The 25,008-nt window shown below is 35.8% G+C and overlaps 1 pseudogene; it reads left to right on the top strand.

Annotated features, from left to right (window-relative positions):
* The first annotated feature begins 14,999 nt into the window (after positions 1 to 14,999).
* Positions 15,000 to 16,727, top strand: LOC137230775 (calponin-3 pseudogene; annotated as a pseudogene).
* The last annotated feature ends 8,281 nt before the right edge of the window (positions 16,728 to 25,008 follow it).

Genomic DNA, 25,008 nt, shown 5'->3' with positions numbered 1-25,008 from the left:
GGAGAAGGGTAAGCTGGGACAAAGTGAGAGAGTGGTAGTGTATATATAGACATATATACACTACCAAATGTAAAATAGATAGCTAGTGGGTAGCAGTCGCATAACACAGGGAGATCAACTCGGTGCTTTGTGACCAGCTAGAAGGGTGGCATAGGGAGGGTGGGAGGGAGGGAGATGCAAGAGGGAAGAGATATGGGGATATATGTATATGTATAACTGATTCACTTTGTTATAAAGCAGAAACTAACACACCACTGTAAAGCAATTATACTCCAATAAAAATGTTAAGAAAAATAAAATAAAATAAAAAAGTGACTGTGAGGTCAAAAAAAGAGAAGATGTGGGCCACTGATTCACTCAAGATCTGTATGATCCTGTTTGAGCAGTTTCTTTATTCTCTGGGTCTTTTTCTTCATTAGTAAACTGATGGAGTTGAACTAGATATATAATTTTGGGGATTATAGGAATGTATGATATGTATTACTTATGAGTCCATGAAATGCATACAATTTTTAACACACTAGCTAAGTCACACAGGCTTCTTTTGATACAGTCTTTCAGTAGATATTCATCTTAATCACAGCATCTTTCCTATAGGCAGTTGAAAATGTTATTGATCTAAAAGGTATAATTGTTCTACTTAATAATGCCTGAACTTTATTCCAACAAGGACAAGATATTTTAAATTATAGCAGTAAAAAAACACCTGTAATAGGAACTCCCCTGGCGGTCCAGTGATTAAGACTCCATGCTTCCAGTGCAGGGGGTGCGGGTTCAACCCCTGGTGGGGGACTAAGATCTCACATGCCACGTGTTGTAGCCAAAGAAACAAAACAACCCCCTCCAAAAGCACCTGTAATATAATCATAATACATTTTGCCAAATATATATTTTCTTAATCTTCTATTTTTATATTTGCTTCCTATGTGAAGACAAAATACCAGATTCATTTTTTTTTTGTTTTACACAATGAGATTCTTTATCCTAAAGAGCAGCGTTAAAGTACATTCAGCAAAAGCGGGATAGAGTTTATGCACTGCCATGCACACAGCTAGGCAGAGGCAGGACTCCGAGGATAATTTAACATAATTTGAAGATTTTTATACAGTTGGCTGAGTAGCATGACCCAGGAGTTAAATTGAGTAAGGATTTTGATCAGATTAGATTTCTGATGACAATGAAAAAGAAGCCTGGAAACAATCCTGAAAGGAAGAAACTCATTCCTTAAATCTGCTACTTTCATCTTTTCCTTTTAACGGTCCATCAAAACCCCTCATTCCAGCCTTTTCTGTTCTTGAAACTTTGATTGGTTTTGATTTAAAGCTCAGTTGCATCTCTTCCTGAAAGATTTGTCATCTAGCCTAATTCCTAAGTAATAGTACGTGTTTCTAAACATCTTTTCTTACTCCAAAGAGTATTCATATTTTATATTTCTTTCATCTGCCCTAACATCCTTCCAAATTGTACAGTTTTGTCATTTTACTCTAAAGAAAATTATGTTCTGTTTTCCCAGAAAAATCTCATTTTTCTATCTGAATTCTCAGAGTCTCAATATCTTTGAAGCATGTGGGACATTAATTACTACAAGATAACTCCTTAATTCCTGAAATTCAGGCTGTTAGTCTAAGGAAAGAGGCCAAAATTCAAGTCGAAGGGTAATCATCCATGTATTTTAATTTTGTACCAAATTTTTCCTATGTGAGGTTATCATGTTACTTACTGAAATTTCTGTTTTTTATGTAACTAGTGGATTGCTGAAGCTCCCTGTAAAAACTCTACACTGAATAAAGAGATGATCCTATACTTAAGCTATTTACAATTTTTAAAGAAAGAAGAAGACTGCTCATGCTCCCTACCATATTTTCTGGGGATTGAGTGTGTTTAGACATAACTCCAGCTACTAACTTTAGTCTGGAACAAGTCTTGTGTTAGTCACCACTGCCATACATGGTTCCTGTCTCTCTATTTAAATACTCAACAAATGGATATGCTCACCAATGCTGCTGCTGTTGTTTTGTTATCATTATCATTACCATCATTATTATTATTTACCATGTAATGTACTAAGTGCTTTATAATACTTCATTTAATATTCACAGCAGACTCTTTGACGTAGGTAATATTTTCTTTATGCTACATTTAAGGAAAATGAGGCTCAGAGAGGTTAAATAACCTTTCAGAGGTCCCACAGTTAGAAAGTAATTAAATGAAAGTGTATCAGTGATCCCCTAGAGTTGTGTTTTGCATTGTATCATATGATTTCCTTGGAGGCTGGTATTCCAAGGATACACAGGAAAGTAAAGCCATATTGCCTCCAGGGACCTAGGATTAAATGGATTTCACAGTTTCCCCCATGTGTCCTTAATGCCCCATTATAGTCCTGGAACTTCTCCCATCTAACTGGAATCAATTTTCCATTCTTAGTAAGTTTAAATCACATTTAAAGCATACCTCTTTGGCCTGCTTTCATTTAGTCCAAACTGTTCAAACTGAAGATAAAATTAAGTCTGCTTTCAACAAGTTAAGTATCTGTTCCATGAGTGCTCTGATTTTTTGATCCATAGTTTGTACATCTTCTTGTTGCAAGAAGCCCAAACCAAATTGACAAAACAATAAGGAAATGTGTTATCTCACATAACAATAAACCCAGAAGTAATGTGGGCTCCAGGGTTAGTCATTTCATCCTCAACACTGTCTTCAAGTATACAGAATAAGCATTTTCTTCTCAATAGCAAAGTGGCTATAGCAGTTCCAGGAGTTGCCCCCAGAAATAACAGGGTTTAGTGGAAGAAGAGGAACCACCTCTCTATACTGATCTCTCTTAGGAGCAGTAAAACTTGTAGAATGAAGGTGGAACTCTCATGATTGTCTGGGTGTATAGATGTTGGACAGTCAAGAACATTGTCATTTCAACTTGTAGACTGCTTCTACCCAGGATGATTCACACCTAACCATAGCTCTCACGTATATAACTGTTTAACAATGCTGTTAGATGGATGTTACTTGATTCCCAGTTCTACAGATGTAGAAACTGAGGCTCAGAGAGGGTAAGTGTCTGTCCATAGTGAAAATGCTAGTACATTGAATGAGGCATGAAGTTAATGGGCAGGGATTAGCAGCTAGTGATAGAGTTATTCCTTTTATTTTAAGACATGACCCCCAAATCCAAATTTTCTCTTCAACTTTATGGCCAGAATGAACTGTTGAAGATACATGTATGTGTGTATATTTTCCTACTCTTTATTGACTAACCAACTTCTAAAGTAGTGGTTCTCAACCCTGGCTGCTCACTAAAACAAAAGCAAAACAAAATAAGACAAACAAATAAATACTTTTAAAGAATACTGGTGCCCATGCCCCATCTCATAAAATTAAATAAAAATCTTTGGAAATGGGATATAGACTTTTTAAAATCTCCCTCAGATTATTAATGTGCATCCAAGATGTGAATCATAGTCCTAAAAATAAAATCTAAGCTTCTATCTTGAAACAAAACTCATCATGACTTGACCTCTCCATCCTGTGTCACCAGTGAGTATTTTGCCTCTCTAACCTGGTCCCCTTGGGACTCTATACTCTAAAAGTACCAACCTGTTTCTGAACAAATAAGTGTACCAGACTCTTTCATAATTCTGAGCCTCCACACATATCGTTTTGCCTGAAATCCTTGTTCAACTACAACATATCCTCACCATAGGAATTTGATGAACCCCAGTTCAGCCTTTTCATTGTAGCTCAGATATAACATCATCAAGAACATCTTTCTGGACCCTTCCTCATTAAATAAAGATAATCACTCTTTCTGCTATGTTTCCTCATTTTTCATTTACATGTCCAAGTGCAATATCAAATTCACATACCAAGTGAAGTGAAACTGAGTGTCATGTCTCCTCTAATGGGCCATAAGCTTTTTTAAGGACAGATACCAGATTTTACTATCTTTAGGTACTTAGAATGATGCCTAGCACTTGGAAACCACTTAATAAATGTTTGTTGAATTAATTTCTTTTACTTTTTCCTCAATTTCAATAAAACATTTCCTTTTAATTATTATTTTATTTGCAAAAGACACCCTGTCTTCTAGGCATTCCTCTTTTAAAAAAAACAGAGCAGAGGCATATTTTTTATTTTATAATCTACCTGTACATAGTCCAAATGTTTTTCTTACCATTTATCATTCAATCTTAGCAAGAAAATCTTGTGCTAATTTACCCTTTGATAGCTCCACTAAAGCAAATGGAAAAAGAATCACTCTTTCCCTTGGAAGAAAAATCATGCTGTCGCCAGTATAGCAATTTGATAAAAGTCCACTATGTTCTTGTCTATCACATTTCAAGTTTGGAGCGGGCTAGAAAATCTGACAGTCATTTTGTATTTGATCAGGGCAGGAATAAAACGGCTGTCTGAGTACTGTGTAATGGTTTTTGTAATATATCATTGAAAGTGGCAATCTGATTTGTGGCTAGTCTGAAAAGACAAGTGAATATTGCCACAGACACATTATATTCAAAGTGTATATGGAAAGTTAAGCAGAGTTTTCATACTCTTCCAGTCTAGCTTTCACAAGAAGATACTACCAAATGGAGAAAAATCAGTATGCAATCCCAAATTGAGAGGACTTGCAAAGCTGTGAATCCAGAAGGAATAAAAATCATCAAAGGGCTTCCCTGGTGGCGCAGTGGTTGAGAATCTGCCTGCCAATGCAGGGGACACAGGTTCATGCCCCGGTCTGGGAAGATCCCACATGCCGCGGAGCGGCTGGGCCCATGAGCCATGGCCACTGAGCCTGCGCGTCCAGAGCCTGTGCTCCGCAATGGGAGAGGCCACAACAGTGAGAGGCCTGCATACCACAAAAAAAAAAAAAAATCAAAAATGACGGAAGTATTAATGACATGGAATGCATTCCTGTGAAACATAGATTTAATTATTTACAAAGGAGGACCGAGGCATTTTTATTGGTCTTGGCAATGACAATTATATATATATATATATATATATATATATATATATATATATATATATATATATATATATATGTATGGGAGAGAGAGAGAGAGAGAGAGACTTATTATAAGGAATTATATAATAATATAATTATATATATTATAATTATATAATCACAATCATGTGATTGTGGAGGCTGGCAAGTCCAAAATTTGCAGATTAGGCCAGTAGACTAGAGACACAGGAAGTAGATGCTGCAGTTTAATTCAAAGGCAGTCTGCTGGGGGAACTCCCTTTTCTTTGGGGAATACAGTCTTTTTCCATCAAGGCCTTCAGCTGATTAGATGAGACCCACTCATATCATGGAGGGTAATATTCTTTACTCATAATCTCATCTGAAAAATACCTTCACAAAAACTTCTAGAATAATATTCAACCAAATATCTGGGTGTAACCAGGTTGACACACAAAATTAATCATCACAGATGATATTTGAGAAATTTCTAAATAAATAAAAGCAATCTTATTCACTCAGAAAATAGGCAATTATAGTCTAAACTATATGAGGGAAATGAGTGAGATTGAGGTTGTTCCAGGATCCACTTTCTTCTTCACATTAGCACCAAGAGAGAGTGAGCAGAAGGAAGCCCTAGGAAAACAGGATTATTACCTTGATCACTATGGTCAAAGCTGGTAGACCAGTTGGCTCCTTGCCCTTCCTGACTTGAACTGAGCAATGGGCAGCAGCAACATTAGCTCACAGGTTACAGCTCCGCAGGGACACAGGGGTGGGAAGGGCAGCACAGAGCTCTTGGAGGAGTAGGAATCACACACTCCTAGGAGTCAAGCTGAGGGACACCACACTTAGTGGCCCATCTCTTACTTTACCATGATCACATAACCAGCACCTAGCAAAAGGAAAACAGAAGTTCTTAAATTCAGAGATTAAAAATCACAATCAAAATCACCAGCCATCTGAACAACATATGCAAGGAACTGTAAAAAGAACAGTTTGACTAAATAACAGAATGTCAAGGAATAACATGGCATGAGATGATATTGGAGCATTAAGAAAGTAGATCATGCAGCACTTTGTAGGCCAAGAAAACATTTTAACTTCATCCTAAGGGAAACAGAAATCTGTTAAAGGGTTTTCATCTTTGATGTAACATGACAAATTAAAAAACAAAACAAAACAGATCATATGGCTGCCAGTGGAAACTAGTTTGGAGGGACTTTCCACTTCCAGTTATGATAGAGTTGGTAACCAAGAAAACTTTCCAGTGGTTACCAGTGGGGAGAGGGAAGGGGAGAGGGGAAATATAAGGGTAGGGGATTAAGAGGTACAAACTATTAGGTATAAAATAAATTACAGTGATTTATTGTACAACACAGGGAATATAGTCAACATTTTATAATAACTATAAACGGAGTATAATCTTTAAAAATTGTGAATCACTATATTATACAGCTGTAACATATAAAATTGTACAGCAACTATACTTCAAGTTTTTAAAAGTTCTAGATAAAATATAAAGCCATCAAATGAACTAGAAAGAATATATGCAACATTGAAGTCAAATCCACATGAAGTCAAGAACCCAGATAGATAAAGGGACATAGAAACAAGCTTTTGGCCTGGGTTCAGCTAAACCTGCAGAACTTGAGCTTCGTTCTTCATTCTTTTTGGGTACAGGCAAAATAAGACAGGGCAAATCCAACCATAGTAAAGAAGATAACAAGAGACTCTACCCTCATGAAGCTGGTACCTAAACTCATCTCCTCCTAGCCCCTCTCTTGTTAAGGAAAACTGCCTCTTTCAACCATGGCACTGAGTGAAGGGGGAAAACACCCCTGTGAAATGTAACATAAGCTGACTTTCTCATGGATTTGCATGTCAAATTCCCATGCCTGGGTAAAGCAAAATACCTTAAGTTGTGATTTTAGTTAAAATGATCCCACACAGGTAGTGCCTCTAGCTGCTAGAGAAATAAAACAAATCTGCATTGAAGTAAATTGCCTTTATCCTACACATCAAAGAATTCCCACAAAAACATATGATGAAAATGTGCAGCTCACAGTAAAAGTATGGTAAAAATAAATTACTAGACACTAAATAAAACAAGCCATCATGAGTGAAGACCAGCCAAAATAACAAAGAGTTGTAACAGACTGGCAGATAATATGGAATAGTTGTTTACTATATTTAAGGTAATTTAAAAAAACTTAAATATCAATGCAGGGAACAGGAAACTAAAATGACAGAAAAAATTAAAGTATCAAGTAACAATTCAATAAAGAAATCAATAACTAATATTTAAAATAATCAATGGATGGTTGTTACAACAACTTAGACAGAAGTAAAGAATTTGTGAACTGGAAAATATATCAGAAAAAGAAATCTTCATTGTAACAAAAGAGGCAAATACATGGAAACCAAGAGAGATAACATACATAAGGGATAGAATAAGAAAGCCTAATATATATCAATCCAGACTCCCAGAAAAATAATAGGACAGAAGCTATATTTGAAGCAATAATTGCTGAGAATTTTCCAACTCTTATAGAAGACACCAATTCACAAATACTAGAAGTTTAATAATTTTCTAGTAGGATAAAAACAAGTCTATATTTAGGCACTCATCTGAACACCAAACATAAAGATATATATTAAAATCATACAAAAATACACTTTTTAAAAGGATAATAGACTGAGAATTGACTTATCAATAGCAACACAATGGAAGGGAAATTATAGTGAAATAAAATCTTCAATATATTGAAAAAAATAACAATTAAAATATTTAACTAGATGTTTCTGGTAACTGCAAATCAGCTTCTTGTAAGTAAATACTTCTTCTAGAAACAACTAGAAAGGCTAAACAAATACAAAGTAAAACAAAAATCTGTTTGAAGGTATCAAAGACCTACCCAGGCACCAAGGGATTGAGGGACCAAGCACAGGGAATTGATCTTGACATCCACTGTCACTTTTCTCTCTGAGGCATTTGCTGACTTTAGATGATTAAAGACTGAGAAACTGAGCAGAGCTTTGAGTGGTCTTATAGGGCTGGGGCAAAATAGAGCTCAGGGCCAGAAGGAGTGGGGGGCCTGATAAACACCTCAAACTGTCCGTTTGAACTCCCAAAGGTCTACACTCTAAGAATAGGGGAAAATTATAAATAAATACAAACCCTGAAGCCCAGCTTGGAAACAATTTTAATTTTTAATTAAACTGAAACAATCTGTTCCAACCTTAACTGGTTGACAGAAGCAAAGTAAATGATTTTTCTTCAAAAAAAAAAAAAACAGATTAGCCATCAGAGAAATGCAAATTAAAACCACAATTTGATACTACTACATACCCATCAGAATACAAAAATTAAAGAGACTGATAATTCCAAATGTTGGCAAGGATGTGAAACTGTCATGTGTTGCTGGTAGGAGTACAGACTGGTGCAAACACTTTGGAAAGCTGTTCTGCAGAATCTATTAAATTTCAGAACATGCACATACTTTATTCCCAAACAATTCCACTCCTAGGTACATAGCTAACAGATCAGTATATGTACATTGAAGGATATATGTAGGCATGTCACTTAGTATTATTTGGAATAGCCTCAAGCTAGAACAATACAAATATCCATCAACCATAGAAAGGATAAGTAATTTCTAGTATATCCATACAGTGGAACACCATAAACAATGAAAATGACCAAACTATTGTTACATACATGGATGAATCTCACCAACATAATATTATACAAAATAAGGTAGAAACCAAAGAATACATAGTATGTAAAATTATTTATATAAAATTTGAAAGCAGGTGACACTAATCCATGGTTTTACATATCGAGATAGAAGTTACCTCTAGGAAGGAGGGGGAGAGGAAGGTCATTAGGGAGCTCCAAATGTTTTCTGTCTTAATCTGAGTAGTGGTTACTCTGGAGTGTTCAGTTTGTGGTAATTCACCAAACTGAATACTCATGAATTATTAATCATCTGCATGTATGTCATATTTTAATAAAAATTATTTTAAAAGGTTATACACAGTGAAAATATCTTTCAAAAGTAAGGACAAAATAAAGACATTTTCAGACAAATATAACAGCATACAGCTTGTTAAAGCAGACTCATTAAAATAAGTTCTAATTGATGTAATTTATGCAAAAAGTGATATCAAATAGAATGTCTGTGATACAAGAAGGAATAGTGAACAAATAAATTATTAATTGTACAGATAAAGGTAAATCAATGTTTATCGAGTCAATAATAATATCTTATTTGGTTTTTAAAAAGATGAAAATAAAACATTAAACAATAGTATATAATTTGGGAGTAGGTTTAAATGGAATTGAAGTTTTCTGAATTCTTATGCTGTTTGAAAAGCAAATAGGACATTAATTTTAGTTTCTGAAAAGTTAAGATTCATGTAATAATTTCTAGCCTAGACTCTTACAGAATAAAAATGGTGTAACACTTCCAAACTAGTAAAGGAAAATAGGAAAAAAGAATCAGTCCAAAGGAAAACTAGTGAGGAAAGGAAATATAACATAGAAAGGACAGGACAAGTAGAAAGCATACAATGAGTTGGTTCCTACAAACCAAAATAATCACTATCACAGCAAATATAGATAACTTAAATTCCCCAGTTTAAAAACAAAACAAAAATACAGATTAAATAATATAAAAATCAATCCTAGGTATAAACTCTATGAAAAAATGATTTAAAAGATAAGAAAAAAGGATAAGGATACAGAAAGGTTAAAAGTAAAAGAATAAAAATTATATTTTAGTCAAATAATAACCAAAAGAAAACTGTTCAAAAGCTTTGTAAATATTAGGTTAAATGGACTTTGAGGCAAGGTATTCATAGAAATGTAGATGAGAACTTGATACAAATTATAAGTTCAACTCACCAAGAATTAACTATGTAAATAATTTGGTCACTTAGAACAGTGTAAGATTTTTACACACATATTTATTTCCCTTGTTCTGTGAGTTTTTGTTCTATATGTGTTGAGAATGTAATTTATATGTGCCTAAAAATTTGTAGATTAAGCAGATAATCAGTAAGGTATAAAATATTTGAATAAAATAATAAGCTAATTTAATGAACACAACATAAATACAACATAAAACACTAAACCACAAAACAGCAGGATATACATTTGTTTTGTCTAGCCTACATAGAACATTTACAAAAACAGACTGCAGACTGGACAATACAACAAGGCATATTTCTAAAAGGGACAATAGAGATTTTTCTCTGATATCAATAACATTAAGCTGGAAATACTGATAAAAAGGTGGCTAAATAAACTGTATGTTTGGAAATTAAGAAATATACATCCAAATAATTCATACATCTAGAGGAAATCACAATGAAAATTAGAAAGTATTTAGAACTCAATAGACACTATATTAAAACATGTGTCATATGATTAAAGAAATAGAGATAATTTTTACAGACTTAAAGCTTATATTAGAAAAGAAAAATGGCTAATATTTATTGAGTTAATCATTCATCTTTGGGAATTAGAAAAATAAGAGCAAAATAAACCCCCCAAAATGGATACGTAGAAGGAAGTAATAAAAGCAGATGTGGGAAACCAGTTAAAAATTAGTGAAATGTTCAATTGGAAGTAATCTCTTTATTGACATTGGAGATGGAGAAAAGAAGACTAAATCAAGAAATAATATGAGGCAGGAAGGGGGGATGGGATGAAATGGGAGATTGAGATTGACAGATATGCACTACTATATATAAAACAGATAACTAATGAGATAACTAATGAGATAACTAATGAGATATGCACTACTATATATAAAACAGATAACTAATGAGATAACTAATGAGATAACAGATAACTATATAGCACAGGGAACTCTGCTTAATGCTCTGTGGTGATCTAAATAGAAGGAAATCTAAAAAAGATTAGATATATGTATATGTATAACTGATTCACTTTGCTGTACAGTAGAAACTAACACAACATTGTAAAGCTACTATACTCTAATGAAAAAAAAAGAAATAGCATGAGGCAGGAAAAAAATCTCTGTGAATCAAATGATATAGAAGAGTGAGGAGAAGGGAGATTTTAAGGTGTATTCCCCACTCTGGGATTAATTCAAATTCGTTTCCTCTGGGAATTGATGAACAACTTGGCCAAATATAGGAAACAAATGTTGAATGCAAACATTACCAGTACTGTGCCATTCTACATATTGGGTCTTATTAATTCTCATGACTGCCCTTTGAGCTGCACCTGTTAATATTCTCAGTTAAGCTGAGGCTTCAAATCTATTAACCAACCAAATCAAAGCTAGCATATATGTGTGTGTGTGTATATATATATATATATACACATATTTATATATATATATATATTAAATATATATATATATATATAACTGAGATTTCAATTGGGTCTTGCATTTAAGAGTCCATATTTTTTCTAGATTCCATTTCAAACATGTTAATTTGAGTTGTCATAAAAACACCTAAGAAATCTTGGCAAGTGTGTATGATCTGACTATTCCAAAAAAATAGTCAAATATAGGTTGAAGATATATTTCAAACGAACAACTTCATCAGCATGTTACTGAGTTGCATCTGTGATTTTTTTCTCATAATTCACTTTATTTTTCATCATGATATAGGTGTGTTTCCTTTCCCAACAATTACTTTAATGCACACAAAAAGCAGGGATTTATGAAATGTAATACTTTACAACGTATAAACTCTGGTTTCAATGTGCTCTGCTTGTTGATTTATGAATAACTTGTAGAATCAAATCAAAATCCAGTGCCCTTAAAAGTCCACTCAAAAAAAGAGAAAAGTTAGCAGTCTTCCAACATATAGATTAGAATGTTTTACCTGGGGTAACACAAGCCTCAACAGAGAGCAGTCTCTACCTTTTAACAAAATAATCTTGAAAGAGAAACTTTATCAGAGGAGGAAAACAGTAATTGTTCAAGGGAATGTCCAATAAATAACAATTTTACATAAATACTGGGTTTTTTCATGAAACATTTCATGCCTGTCTAATCATACACAATGAAGAAACAAATAGAAATGCATTATTTTGCCATGTTAATTTCTGACAGCAAAATTGCTCAATGAATCCTAAAGAATATGTAATCACACATGGATGCTTCTTCCTTGTGAAACTAAAAAATTATTAGAGTAAAATTGAATATGCAAAAGAGTTCAGGAGAAAGATAATTTTTAAAAAAATCATTTATAGAAAAATAAGATAAGTTTTCAGGATATAGAAGGTAATGTTAAAGACATAGAAATTCCACTTTTTAAACTCAACTCTCAAATATTCAGGGATTAAAAACAAAGCTAGTTCCAGTTCAAGATGGTGATGCAGGAGGATCCTGAACTTAACTCATCCCAGGGACATACAGAACCTATAGCTACATATGGAGCAATTACCTCTGAAAAAATACTAAAACTAGCTGATCAACTCCTACACATCAGTAAACTAGAAAATAACCCACACTGAAGTGGTAGGAGAGGCTGAGACACATTCTTTTTTTTTTTTTAGTTGAAATTGGTTGGCCAAGGTGATAGAGTAGGAAGACCCTGAACTCACCTCCTCCCATGGGGACAACCAAATTACAAATATTTATAGAGTGACTATTGATGAGAATGACCTGAAGACTAGCAGAAAACATCTACAACTAAAGATATAAAGAAGGAACCACAATGAGTCAGGTAGGATGGGCAGAGACTTGGTATAGTCAAGACCCATACCCCTGTGTAGGCAACCTACAAATGGGTGAATAATCACAATTGCAGAGGATCTCCCCAAGTAGTGAGGAGTCCAAATATCACTTTGGACTACCCAGCCTGGGGGTCCTGTACTAAGAAGAAGAGCACCCAGAACATTTGGTTTTACGGCCAGTGGGACTTACTTTCAGGAGAGGCCCAGCACTGTAGAAAACCAGGACTCTGCTCTTAAAAGTCACACACAAAATCTCACATGCTCCAAGACCGAGGGCAGAAGAAATAATTTGAAAAGTGCCTGGGTCAGACTCACTTGCTGATCTTGGAGAGTATTCTGGAGAGGGACAAGGCAACTAGGACTCATGCTCAGAACATAGATGCAGGCAGCAGCAATTTTAGGGAACGCATTCTACCATGCTGGTGAACACCATTTTGGAGTCCTCCCTCTAGCTTATTAGTGCTGCAGTCCAGCCCTGCCAGTCAGTAGGTACCAGCCAGTAAGGAACAGTCCTTGGAACCCCGAAGCCAAGCAGCTAACTACATGGATACACAGCTCTCCCAACCAGAAGTCAGGCTTCCATAGACCTCCACTGAGCACCCCAGTCTCCTGAGACACAACACCATACAACAGAGGGCCCTGGATCTGGCCCCACCAACCAGCAGGCCAATACCAGCTCCAGGAGCCCCAGGGCCCCAAAGCCAGAAACCCTGGGCCATAGATCTGCCCACCAACATGTGGACACCAGTCCTGGGACTGGTGGTGGTGCTGGGACCACCACAGCCCCAGAGCCAGCCACCCTGGGATTTGACCCCACCCACCATTGGGCCAAGACTAACCCAGGATCCAACCTTATACACCAGCTGGCTCACAATCTTGGGCCCTAGAGTGAAAGAACCCAGGACCCGGCTCCACCCACCAGTGAGCAGGCAATAGACCTAGGATCTGGTCTCAGCCGGCAGTGGGTGGGCTCTAGTCCTGGTACCCCCTGGTATGTTCCCTACCCACCAGCAGCAGACCCTAGCTACAGCACACCCTGGGGCCTTCAGCCGGCCATGTCAGGTACCAGTTCCACCCAGCAGTGGGCCAGCACAAGCCCAGGCACTGGCCTACCCACCAGTAGGCAACACCAGCTCTGGGACCCCTGGCCCTGCAGCCTGCTATCCTGTAACCCACACCAGTGGGCTGGCACTAGGACTGGGACTACCTGGGTTATGCAGCCAGACAACAAGACTCAGCCCCACCCACCACTGGTTGGAGCCTCCACACTAGGCAGAGCCTGGCAACCAACCAGGCCGGGAGTCAGCCATGCTTATTAGCATGCCCACAGCAGTCAGCTCTACCACAACAGAAGGGCCCATGCAGCCCACATAGAGGTTATCCTAGAGCATATAGCTCTGGTTAGCAGAGGAGAGTGTGCTGCTGGGCTCCATAGGACATTGCCTACATAAGACCACTTTTGCAGGATCAGGCAATGTAACCAATCTACTAATTTCATAGACATAAAACCACTGAATTAGGCAAAATAAAACAAAGGAATGTGATCCAGATGAAGGAATAAGATAAAACTCCAGAAGAAGAACTAAGTGAAGTGGAGATAAGCAATCTACCCAATAAAGAGTTCAAGATAAGATTACAAAGATGCTCAAAGAACTGGGGAGAAGAATGGCTGAACACTGTGGGAAGTTTAACAAAGAGTTAGAAACTATAAAGATGAACCAAACAGCACTGAACAGTACAGTAAGTGAAATTAAAACTATACTAGAAGGAATCAAGAGTAGATTAGATAAGAAAGAGGAATAGATGAGTGAACTGGAAGCAGAGCAGTGGAAATCACACAAGACTAAGAGGGAAAAAAGCTAGCCAAATTGAACAATACATTAAAAAATCATACACTATGATGAAGTGGATTTATCATAGGGATGCAAGAATGGTTCATTATCTACAAATCAACCAATGATACATCACATTAACACATTGAAAAAAAAAATCAAGTGATCATGATCATCCCAAAAAATGCAGAAAAAACTTTTGACAATATTTAACATCCATTTATGATAAAAATTCTCAACAATGTGGGTATAGAGGGAACATAATATTAAAAAGGCCGTGTATGAAAACCCATTGCCAACATTATACTCAATGGTGAAAAGCTGAAACCATTTTGTCTAAGTTCAAGAACAAGACAAGAACATCCACTCTTGCCATGTTTATTCAGGATAGTATTGGAGAGTTCCTGAGGGATTCTGGAGCCAACCGGGACGCTCTGTGGGACCTCGTCCGACTGGGTAGCCGAGGCACCGCCCGCACCCCGCCGCCGCGTCAAGGCGATTCATGCGCCGCCCAGGAGAGCGAGCTCGGATCATCTTGTGGTGCGGCCACGCCTCGGGGCCAGGAGCGGGGAAGCCGAGCACGAGAAACCCCCGGACCAGAGCTCAGCCTCTTCCTGCCGACCGAATCATCATGACCCACTTCAACAAGGGCCCTTCCTATGGGCTCAAGATTGCTTCCAAGTATGATCATCAAGCAGCAGCAGATCTTCGCAATTGGATAGAAGAGGTGACCGGCATGAGCATTGGCACCAACTTTCAGCTGGGCTTAAAAGATGGCATAATCCTCTGCAAACTCATAAACAAGCTATAGCCGGGCTCAGTGAAAAGGTCAATGAGTCCTCATTAAACTGGCCTCAGTTGGAGAATATTGGCAACTTTATCAAAGCTATTCAGGCTTATGGTATGAAGCCACATGACATATTTGAAGCAAATGATCTTTTTGAGAATGGAAGCATGACCCAGGTTCAGACTACAGTGGTGGCCCTAGCAGGTCTGGCTAAAACAAAAGGATTCCATACAACCATTGACATTAGAGTTAAGTATGCAGAAAAACAAACAAGACGTTTTGATGAAGGAAAATTAAAAGCTGGCCAAAGTGTAATTTGTTTGCAGATGGGAACCAACAAATGTGCCAGCCAAGCAGGTATGACAGCATATGGGACTAGGAGGCATCTTTATGATCCCAAAATGCAAACTGACAAACCTTTTGATCAGACCACGATTAGTCTGCAGATGGGCACCAACAAAGGAGCCAGCCAGGCGGGGATGTTAGCACCGGGTACCCAAAGAGACATCTACGATCAGAAGCTAACATTACAACCCGTGGACAACTCGACAATTTCTCTACAGATGGGTACCAACAAAGTCGCTTCCCAGAAAGGAATGAGTGTATATGGGCTTGGGCAGCAATTATATGATCCCAAATACTGTGCTGCTCCCACAGAACCTGTCATTCACAATGGAAGCCAAGGAACTGGAACAAATGGGTCAAAAATCAGTGATAGTGATTATCAGGCAGAATACCCAGATGAATGTCATGATGAGTACCAAGATGACCAAGTACCCAGAGATTACCAATATAGAGACCAAGGCATTGATTATTAGATTCACAGAGGAGCTCAGTATTTAGCCTGCTGTTTTTATTCAGTGAGAACCAAGCTAGCCTTGAGTAATTTTTACCTTGTTTTCCTAAAACACTATTATGCTTATTGTACCTAAAGGAAATACTGCCTTACATACATTCCTTTTTCCTTTTTCTTCCTCTTCCCTAAATAGTTGCCTTTTAGTGCTGTAACAGTTAAATCCTACAGCATAACCAATAACTCGCATATGAAGTAAAAAGGAATATGGTGAAAGGGGAGTACTCTTGCACAGTCAATTCTTTTGTTAAAGATCTATGCATTTTTACAATCCTCTACTTTAATTGGTATTTTCAAACAATAGTAAGCATTTTTTTTTTTTACAGTTTAGTATTGGTTTCTACATGGAAGACTAAACTCATGCTTATAGCTAAATGTGGTCTTTGCCAACTAAATTTAAGATGCAGCATTTTAGAAATTTATATATCAATGTGTTTACAGTATTGTTTGCTAATTTTTAAATAAAGTCCTGATCAGTGTGCCTTTGTGATTATATGTGTACTCATTCTTACCTAAGCCGACAAAATCTTTTCCGATTGGTGTTTTCAAAGGAGTGTGAACAAAGCTGGCCTTCAGACATCGATCTCTGGGGGGGGGGGTGTTTGCTCTTCCTGTTTGTGCCAATGTATGGATGTAGAGTTGCTCTGTTTTCTTCCACTGTATTTATTGCTGCATTTCTCAGCATAAACTTATCCCATTGTATTTTTTATAAATAAATATTCTTTTTGAGAAAAAAAAGATAGTATTGGAAATCCTTGCCATAGAAATCATACAACAACAACAACAACAACAAATCAACTGAATCCAAATAGTAAGGAAGAAATAAAACTGTCACCGTTTCATATGGCATAATATTGGACTGGCCAAAAACTTCGTTCGGGTTTGTGCGTAAGCTGTTACAAAAAAAAACCTGAGTGAACTTTCTGGCCAGCCCAATACAATATATAGAAAACCCTATAGACTACATCAAAAAACTAATAGAAATAATGAATTCAGTAAAGTTTCAGGACACAAAATTAATCTGCAGAAATCTGTTACATTTCTATACACTAATAACAATATACTAGAAAAAGAAATTAAGAAAACAATCCCATTTACAATTGCATCAGAAAGAATAAAATACGTAGGAATAAGTCTAACCAGGAGATGAATGACCTTTACTCTGAAAACTATAAGACACTGATGAAAGATATTGAAGATAACATAAACAAATGGAAAGATATACCATGCTCATGAATTGGAAAAATTAATATTGTTAAAATGGCCGTACTTCTCAGGGCAATCTACAGATTCAATGCAATCTCTATCAAAACACCAAGAGCATTTTTCACAGAACTAGAACAAATAATACAACAATTTGTGGAAATAGAAAAGAGCTTAAGTATCCAAAGCAATCTTGAAAAAGAAGAACAAAGGTAAAAAAAAAAAAAAAAAAAAAAACAAAAAAAAAAACCCACTTTTAAACTATACTACAAAGCTACAGTAACAAAACAGTGTGGTACAGGCCCAAAAAGAGACACATGAATCAATGGAACAGAAGAGAGAGCCCAGAAATAAACCCACACTTATATGAGCAATTAATTTATGACAAATGAGGCAAGAATATACAATTGAGAAATGACAGTCTTTTCAATAAGTGGTGCAGAGAAAAATGGACAGCATCAACTAGCTTTCCTTTAAGGGAAAATTGTCTAAAATATTGATATTCTCTTTTTATTTTTATTTTCCCCTTATTAATTTTTTATTGAAGTATAGTTGATTTACAATATTATGTAAGTTTTAGGTGTACAGGATATCAATTCAGTATTTTCTTAGATTATACTTCATTATAGGTTATTACAAGAAAATGTCTATAATTCCCTGTGCTATACAGTATATCCTTTTTCCTTATTTATTTTATAAATATGAGCTTGTATCTGTTAATCCTATACCTCTAATCTGTCCCTTCCTTCTCCCCTTTGGTAACCACAAGTTTTTTTCCTGTATCTTTGAGTCTGTATTTTTTTTGCATATGCATTCATTTGTATTCTTTTTTAGATTCTACATATAAGTGATATCATACAGTATTTGTCTCTCTCTGCCTGACTCATTTAATGAAACATAATATTCTCTAGGTCCATCCATGTTGCTGTCAATAGCAGAATTTCTTTTTTTTATGGTTAAGTAATATTACATACCACATCTTCTTAAGCCAATCATCTGTTGATGGGCCTTTGGGTTGCTTACATGTCTTGAATATTGTAAACAGTGTTGCTATGAACATTGGGGTTCACATATCTTCCTGAATTAGTGTTTTCGTTTTTTCCACATATATACAGAGAAGTGTAATTGATGGATCACACGGTAGTTCTTTTTTTCATTTTTTAAGGAACTTCAATACTCTTTTCCATACAGGCTTCATCAGTTTACATTTCCAACAACAGTGTACAACAGTGCCCTTTTCTCTACATATTCCCCAGTATTTGTTACTTGTAGACTTTTTGATGATAGCCATTCTGAAAGGGTAAGGTAATACCTCATTGTGTCTTTGATTTTCATTTCTCTAATAATTAGTAACATTAAACATCTTTTCATGTGCCTGTTATCCATCAGTATATCTTCTTTGGAGAAATGTCTATTTAAGTTTTCTGTCCTCTTTTCCATTGGGCTGTTTTTGTTGTTGTTGTTATTGAATTGTATGAGCTGTTTGTACATTGTAGATATTAACCCCTTGTTGGTCACATCATTTGCAAATATTTTCTCCCATTTTATAGGTTGTCTTTTTGTTTTGTTGATGATTCCCTTTCCCGTGTAAAAGCTTTTAGGCTTAATTAGGTACTATGTTTTTAAATTTTTGCTTTTATTTCTTTTTTCTTAGGAGACAGATCCAAGAATATATAGCTACAATTTATGTCAAAGAGTGTTCCACCTAGGTTCTCTTCTAGGTGTTTTAGGGTTTCAGGTCTTACATTTAGGTCTAAACCATTTTGAGTTTATTTTTTTATATGGTGTGAGGGAATGTTCTAATCTCATTGTTTTTATATGTGACTGACCATTTTTCCTAGTACCACTTTTTGAAGAGATTGTCTTTTTTCCATTGTCTATTTTTGCCTCCTTTTTTGTAGATTAATTGACTGTAGGTGTGTGGGTCTGTTTCTGGGCTTTCTATTCTGTTTCATTGATCTTTGTGTCTGCTTTTATGCCAGTACCACACTGTTTTAGTTATCATAGCTTTGTAGTATAGTCTGAAGTCTGGGAGGATTATTCCTCCACCTTTGTTCTTTTTTTTCAGGATTGCTTTGGCAATTCAGGGTCTTTTGTGGTTCCTTATAAATATTAGGATTATTTGTTCCATTTCTGTGAAAAAATGTCATGGGTATTTTGATAAGGATTGCATTAAATCTGTAGATTGATTTGAGTAGTATGACCTTTTTAATAATATTGAGTCTTCCAATCCAGGAGGATGGGATATCTTTCCATTTCTTTGAATCATCTTCAATTTCCTTCATTAATGTTTTATAATTTTCAGAGTATAGTTCTTCCACCTCCTTGGTTATGTTTATTTCTAGGTATTTTTGATGCATCTTTAAATAGAATTTCTTTTTTACTTTCTCTTTCTGATATTCCATTATTAGTGTTTAGAAATGCAACAGATTTCTTTATATTAATCTTGTATCCTGCAACCTTGAATTCATTTATTAGTTCTAACAGTTTTTTGGTGGAGAGTTTAGGGCTCTCTGTATAGAGTATCATGTTATCAGCAAAAAGTGACAGTTTTACTTTTTCCCTTCCAATTTGGATACATTTTCTTTCTTTTTCTTGTCTGATTGCTGTGGTTAGTACTTCCAATACTGTGCTAAATAGAATCAGTGAGAGTAGGCATTCTTCTCTTGTTCCTGAATTTAGTGGGAAGGCTTTCAGCTTTTCACCATTGAGTTTTATGTTGGCTGTGGGTTTGTCATAAATGGCCTTCATTATGCTGAGATATGTTCCCTTTATACCCACTTTGATGACAGTTTTTATCATGAATGAATGTTAAAATTTCCAAATGTTTTTTCTGCATCTATTGAGATGACCATGTGATTTTTGTCTTTCCTTTAATTAATGTGATATATCATATTGATTGATTTGCATGTGTTGAACAATTCTTGTGACCCTGGAATAAATCCAAGTTTATCATGGTGTATGATCCTTTTTACATATTGTTGGATTCAGTTTGCTAATATTTTTTTAAGGAGTTTTTCATCCATATTAATTGAAGTTATTGGCCTGTAATTTCTTTTTTTTGTAGTGTCTTTGTCTGACTTTGGTATCAGGGTAATGGTGGCTTTGCAGAATGAATTTGAGAGTTTTCCTTCCTCCTCAGTTTTTTGGAATAGTTTGAGAAGCATAGGTATGTTTGGTAGGATTCCCCTCTGAAGCAATGTGGTCCTGGACTTTTGTTTGCAAGGAGCTTTCCCATTACAGGTTCAATTTCACTTTTAGTGATTGGTGGATTTAGACTGTTAGTTTCTTCTTGACTCCATCTTGGCAGGCAGCATGTGTCTAGAAACTTGTCCATTTCTTCTAGGTTGTCCAATTTGTTAGCATATAACTGTTCATAGTATACTCCTATGATATTTTTGTATCTCTGTGGCATCGGTTGTTATTTCTCCTCTTTTATTTCTTATTTTATTTGAGTCCTCTCTCTCTTTTCTTCTGGGTGAGCCTGGCTAAAGGTTTATCAGTTTTGTTTATCATTTCAAAAAACCAGATCTTGTTTTCATTGATCTTTTCTATTTTTTCTTTATCTCTATTTCATCCAGTTCCTCTCCAATATTTATTATTTCATTCCTTTTGCTGACTTCGGGTTTTGTTTATTCTTCTTTTAATAATTCATTTAGGTGGTAGTTTAGGTTGTTTAGTTGAGATTTTTCTTGTTTCCTACAAAAGGCCTCTATTGCTTTGAATTTCCCTCTTAGAACTGCTATTCCTTCTTCCCATAGGTTTTGGAAAATTGTGTTTTTATTTTTATTTGTTTTGAGGTATTTTCTGATTTCTTGGATTTTATCACTGACCCATTGTTTTTTGTTTGTTTTTCAACACTCTACATTCTAAGACATGCCAGTAATATTTTAAATCCATAAAAAGTAAAAAGTATACCAATGCAAAGACTAAATTTATCGTCATCTTTCTGCAATTTAAATATATTTAATCCTTTTTTTACTTGTCACTGTAAAAATTTAGATAAAGAAAACCTGAACCTCAAATGAAAAATGTTACTATTTTTGTTATTTTTTCTCATAGAATTGGATTGATTATTTCCTGCTCAATCACTTTTTTTTCTGTTTTGGTAGGTGAAAACTTCTTGTACATGTCTCATGGATGTCTCTTTATGGTCTCAACATGGAGCATACTATGAAACTTGAATACACAGTTTCCTTGGTTTGTTGCAATAGAAAGCTTTACACAATGAAGGAGGAAAAAACAAGTGAGTGGCAAATTCATGTTAATGTTTGTTTGAGGAGGAATTCTTTTATTTTGATGTTCCAGGCAAAAGGCAGATTAATAATGCAGAAATCTTCCCACCAAGCATCTACAGAGGCTGAATTTTCTGTAAGTATGACATATATAAAGTTTATATATAGATGTATAAGAATGTGTTTGTGTGCATGTGTATACTGTACATTCTTAACTGAATTCTCCAAATAGAATGGAAAAATCCATAGGTACCAAAAAAAAAAAAAAATCCTAGAAGTCTGATGTTGATGGAAACCCCAGCACTAAGGGGATGGGAGCTTACCTTACAGGTTTTGGCTACAGACTTGATTTGGTCTTATAAGAAAGAAGAAATTGGAACTAAGACTTTTGCATAAGGCCATGATCCTCAAATAGGTGAGCACTTAGTTTAAAAAGATAAGAGAAATCCACTCATGTGGACCTCCCAAAATTTACTCTTGCTGTCCCTGGTGGTTTTTCTCTACTCCTTCAGACCAGAAGGGCTGGGTCTAGCTTCACAGCTTATTCTCTAGGTATAAATGTCCCACTTTTACTATCATATTTTCTTAAAGAATAACATTAGGAATATGGCTTCACCCTATTCTTCTAGCCTTCTCTCTATCAGGTATGAGTCAATATCAATGTATTAGATTAAATAGCTGCAAGTAAAAAAGAAAAAAGATCTGGACTTTAAGACCTGGTCTTCATTGAGGAAAAAGGGGGTATTGAATCAGGATAGAGGTAACTCTATGGATGGAAAGAGGAGGAACAGCATAGTGTACTAATTAAGGCAGGAAGGTAGGCAGGCACAGGGAACACTAATCTGGGATCCAAAATCCAGGGGGGAGATTGAGAGCAGAGTTCAGAGCAGCATCTTGATAGTCATGACTCACTAGCTCTGCTTGGAACAATACTTAGTATTAATAATAATAATATAATAATAGACAATATTTATTAATTATATACTACGTGCCAGTTGTTTCACTTATGGTATTTCATTTTATCCTCAAGAAATTATATATCTTAGTAGATATCATTATATTCATTTTATAGATCCTGAAGTTGAAACTCACTAGATTAAGGTGTCTTCCCCAAGTTCCAACAGCCAAAATGTGGAGGATCTAACCCTGGAGTCCAGATTTGTAGGAGTCTAGTGTCCATACTCTCTTCATTACTTCTTTGCCTGTTTAACAGCCTTGAGGTCATTTGGCTAAGACTACCTTCCAAAATAAGGAAAAAAATGAGTTGATATGTCAAATTTAATATATCAAAGCTGAGCTGCAAATCAACCCTGCCCCCTCACCCACCACACACATGCACACACCAATTCTGTTTCACCTGCTACCTTTCCATCTGACCTGCTATTACCAATAATTTTAGTTGCTGAGGTCATAAACTTTGGAAGTATCTTTGGCTCCTTTTTTAGCTATGTCCCACAGATGATCTGACAAGGAAACCTAGTAGACTCCACCTTCAAAATATATCCAGAATCTGACCACTTCTCACCATGTTTCCTGCTACCACCTTAGTTTGAGCTCTCGTCATCTTTTACTTGAATTTTTGTAATAGCCTCCAACATAACAGACAGTGAGTCTTCTAAAAGTAAGCAAAAGTTTGTCATTCCTAGGCTTAAAACCTTGTAAAGGCTCTCCAAGACCTTCTATTATCTGTGTACAAGCCCTCCCTGTGTCCCACATCACAGACCTAGGAAAGTAAGAAGTTAAGTGTCTTGCCTAAAGTCACAAGGCTTATAGTTATAAAGATGAGTAGAACCCAACTCAGTGCAATAAGACAAGAATGGTAAGTTTCATGTTTTTCCAGTCACACTGACAATTTATTCAATTTAATTCATAGTGGAGAAAATGTGGGAGAGGACTGTTTTCCCTACCAAAATTAAAATTGGTCAAAGGCAGTGATTAGTTCTTCTAATTCTAGATTCTTCCCAGGATCTTTCTTAAATGAAGGAATCATTCCACCTCAAAATGACCAAACGTGTAATGCAATGACTGACTTTCAGATTGTATACTGTATTTAGGTAATGGATGTCATCCATCAGTATTTGTCACCATCAGGATTCTACTACTAGTCTTCCCTGGCTATGCCCAGCAAGTCATTAAGAAAATCTTAACGAAACAATGGTTTCATTGTTTCAATGTATAATGATGGTTTATACATTTATAAACAGGAAGTGCTTAATAATAATAGTATAAGAGATGATGAAACTATTAGTTCTATAATATCTTTAGACTCCTCAAACTCCCAGCAACTTTTTGCTAATGTCTACTACTCTGCTGAAAATGATCTCTTCTCCTCATCCTCACTTCTACTTCTACACACATGTGAAATAAGCTCTGTTAACCTGAACTCCCTCCTTAAGAAAACAATCACACACTTTGCACTGGGCCTGGTTCAGAATGTTATTTATTAAATCTACGGTGGATGCTGAAAATGAGAGTTCCTTAATGAATACTGGGTAACATGGAGGCCCCATCTCCAGGGGCAGCAGGCCCTATTTGTACCTTTTCCCACAAATGGAGGAGGTAAGTACAGATCAAGTAGGTAAGGTTATAAGACAAATGCCTATTGTCCTTTTGTATTATTCCAACCCTGCTTATCAGTCTGCTTGATTCTAGAGAAGGGGATTCTGTTGATATTAATTGCTCTGGTATGCAATATTTTTATTAGTGCCCTTCACCAACATGATATTTCTGATAGTGGCAAGAGATAGATGTGAGTAGACTAACATAATAAATATTATGTTATATACCTACATGTTAATAACCCTAAGAAATATCAAAAATGACACTCTTTTCAACCAATCAGTTTTTTTTAATGTATTTAAAAATAATATAATAAGTACTATTTTGAGTTCCATTCTCTGAGTTAAAAGTCTTTTGAGTGCTTTATGTCATTTCACTCTAGAGAGCTGTTTATAAAACACTCACTTATTCTTTATTTCATAAATGGATCAAAAAGGGGGTCAAATCATTTGCTCACAGATACAGAACAATGTTGGCACCAAGTCCCATGATTCCACCACTCAACATAGAGACACATGAGGCCATTTGTGAAGTTATGATAAACAATGCATCAGTGGAGAGAGATGGAACCAGAGACCCTAAAAGCTTTCCTTGCTCTAATTTTCTTGATTGGAAGCAGCATCAAAATTGCTCCCCATTTTCCACAGTGAAAAATACTGCTTTTGAAGCCATTCTTAAAAGGGTATATTATGAGACGCTGTCTGTGAAACAAACATTTCCCAGGTTGTCTCCATCCCTAACAACCCACTTGCACTCAAGAGGGTAGTTTGTTTTTCACTTCGCTTAAAGGATTTGGTCAGAAATTGGAAAATAGAATATCCTCAACAGAGAGCTCCTTTCATCTTTTGAAAAGTAA

Source organism: Pseudorca crassidens, chromosome 9 (assembly GCF_039906515.1).
Source record: "Pseudorca crassidens isolate mPseCra1 chromosome 9, mPseCra1.hap1, whole genome shotgun sequence".
Classification (NCBI taxonomy): Eukaryota; Metazoa; Chordata; class Mammalia; order Artiodactyla; family Delphinidae; genus Pseudorca; species Pseudorca crassidens.
Note: the sequence above shows the minus strand (reverse complement) of the source record. Positions and strands in the feature narration are given on the sequence as shown.